This window comes from Oncorhynchus kisutch, linkage group LG17, assembly GCF_002021735.2.
Source record: "Oncorhynchus kisutch isolate 150728-3 linkage group LG17, Okis_V2, whole genome shotgun sequence".
In the NCBI taxonomy this organism is placed as follows: Eukaryota; Metazoa; Chordata; class Actinopteri; order Salmoniformes; family Salmonidae; genus Oncorhynchus; species Oncorhynchus kisutch.
In genome coordinates this window covers 16,973,517-16,976,300 of record NC_034190.2, presented here as the reverse complement: position 1 = coordinate 16,976,300, position 2,784 = coordinate 16,973,517, and the positions used below count along the sequence as shown (strand labels likewise).

The following is a 2,784-nucleotide window of genomic DNA, read 5'->3' as shown; positions in this document are numbered from 1 at the left end:
CCCGGGGGACCCTCGTGGGAAGGAAGGCTCCCGTCTGCCTTTCTCCATACAGAGTATCGAATCTCACCTCGCGAGCCATAGGGGGGGTGCGGGGGGCACGCGAGAAATACTCGGTCAAAGGGTTTCAGACACGTCTCTCTCTCTCTCTCTCCACTCTCTCTCCATGCCTCGAATATAACAAGATACCCGTATATTGCGTCCTATCTTCCACGCTTTGACTTAGATTTAGAGGACGTGTGTTTGGTGCATGCACGCGCATGCTCTGAATCCTGTACGTCAGGCCCGCTGTACACTAATGGTGGGTGGCGGAGACGGGAGATGCGGGGGAGGGGCTGAGCGCGCGCGTGTGTGTGTGTGTGCTCTGCGCAGTGAACCCTGCGTTCAGGTCTGTAATTTGCTCCAGATGACCACTTGGGGGCCGGGGATATGGATCATTCTGGGGAGGTGAGCGTTTTCCTCACACGGCATGACAGCGCAGCGCACAAATAAATGTTATTCTATGAACCGCAGTTTTTAGCCATGGATCCAGACACCTTTTCACACTAAACTAAGTGTAGGAAAACTTTCCTCCACAATGACGGAGCAAAAAGTGAAAATTGACATATGTATCGGACACAAAAGTGAGAGTGGAGAGGTCGGGGTAACTGCACTTGAACACAAAGGGGGAATGCCGCATCAGAAGCTTGAGCCAACTGCCGTTTGGAATGGATACCGGTCATTTCGTTGGTGTCATCTGCTTTCTCCTTTTCTCTTGTGACGGGGTTCCTCTCGCCTTCACCGCCAGCGGCTCTTGTCCTGAGCGCTGCGACTGCCAGCAAGCGCAGCACATCTCTGTACAAACGGGGGGCTGCGCGCGGTGCCCAAGGTGCACTCCTCGCGGGTCCCAGAGGACGTGCTTGTCTTCAGCCTCGGCGGAAACTTCATCGGTAACATCTCCGCCTTCGACTTCACACGGTATGGAAATCTTATAAGGTTGAACTTACAGTATAATCAAATACAGACCATTCACCCAAAAGCGTTTGAAAAGCTCTCCAAATTGGAGGAGCTGTATTTGGGCAACAATCTGATATCAACAATACCCCCAGAAACTTTACAGTCACTGGCAAAACTGACAACTTTGTATGGCAATAACAATGACATTAAGAAGATTACTCCAGAGCTGTTTGGTAACTTGGAGAGCATTGTGAAGCTGAGGTTGGATGGGAACGCCATAGAACTGTTACAGAATTCAGTCTTTAAGAGCTTGACTAATCTACATTATCTCCATCTAGAATCGAACCAGCTGAGTCACATTCACAGAAACGCCTTTTCCAAGCTCACCAAACTGCGCTTTCTCAACCTGGCGCAGAACAAACTGACAGCCGTGCGTAATGTGTTTACGTTCTCCCAGCTCAGGTCACTGAATACGTTGCTGCTCTCTGAAAATGAAATACAACACGTCGGAAACCACGTCTTTCAGAATCTGAAAAAGCTTTCTAAACTATCCCTCAGCAATAACAACATCTACCATTTGGAAAGCGAGTCGTTGAAAGGACTGTCGAGCTTGACAGAATTTCTGATTGACGGGAACGAACTGGAGAATCTTCCCGCAGGACTTCTCGACCCGCTGGAGAGAGTTGAGGAGCTGGACTTTAGTTGCAACCAAATTTCCACAGTGGACCCCTCTGCTTTTGAACAACTGAAGCATCTGAGTGTTTTAAAACTCAAAGACAACAGGCTCACGAGCCTCTCCGGTAACATATTCGCCCTCAACAGCGGCCTTTACGATTTGGATCTCCATGGCAACAACTGGACGTGTGACTGCCGCCTGGGCGAGCTGAAGCAGTGGATGAAGTTGGCGCACTCTCAGGGGAAGCTGCTGACCGTTTTCCTGCAGTGTCATCACCCAGCGACACTGAGAGGGAAGTATCTAGATTATATCAACAGCTCCCAGCTGCAGCCCCCAGGGAATTGGAGCCACTTGTGTGAGACCCAGACTAGGCCTGAGGAGAGTAGAGGAGGGGGTGTCCTGGAGAAGGAGCTGGAGGACAGGGAGAGAGGGCAGGGAGAGGTGAGGAAGGAGATAGAAGGGGAGAGGAGAGGAATAGAGGCAGAGGAAAGGAAGGATGGAAAAGAGCATAGGGAAATGGGAGTAGAGAGGGAGTGGAGATGAAGGCAAAAGAGAAGGTGAGCAGGGGTAGAGAGGGAGAGGATAGGAAGGAGGGAGAGGAGGAGGTGGGTATCCAAGGGGACCAGGGAGGACAAGATGAGCGGGACAAATCCCTGTCATCAAACAGGAAGAGGAGGAAGAAAATATCCGCCAGCCCAAGGTCGCGACCTTCTGCTGAGCTCTGGAAGCGTGAGAAAGGGAGGTGGGATTCTGTTCCGGGCCGCAGCGTCCTCAAACACAAGCCCTCTCCTGAACAACCCCCAACACCTCAACCACAAACTGGCCTCAGACAATTGACCACCAAAATAGCCATGGTACCATCTCAGTGGGCTAATCACAGAGCTCCTCACCTCCTCTCCTCCCACCCCTCAAAAAGAGGAGCGGTTTGACCTGTTCAGAGGCGGTCACGAGGACGTTATACCTGCAGTGACCGACCCTGTGTGTTCAACCGCCACTTCATCACCAACGTGACAGTCGACCAGGTCCTCCAGCACGGCCACGGTCCACTGGACCACACGCGACCACAGCCGCTTTACACCGGGAGCCGGACCGGGACTAGAAGAGGTCCACTACCGAGTGCTGTTTGACCGCTTTGGTCATCTGACCGTTTTCCTCGGACGTGTACGCCCGTGGCG

At 52.2% G+C, this 2,784-nt stretch overlaps 1 pseudogene; it reads left to right on the top strand.

Moving 5' to 3' along the window:
- Positions 1–704: 704 nt before the first annotated feature.
- Positions 705–2,784, top strand: part of LOC116354497 (TLR4 interactor with leucine rich repeats-like) — a 2,439-nt pseudogene continuing 359 nt past the window's right edge.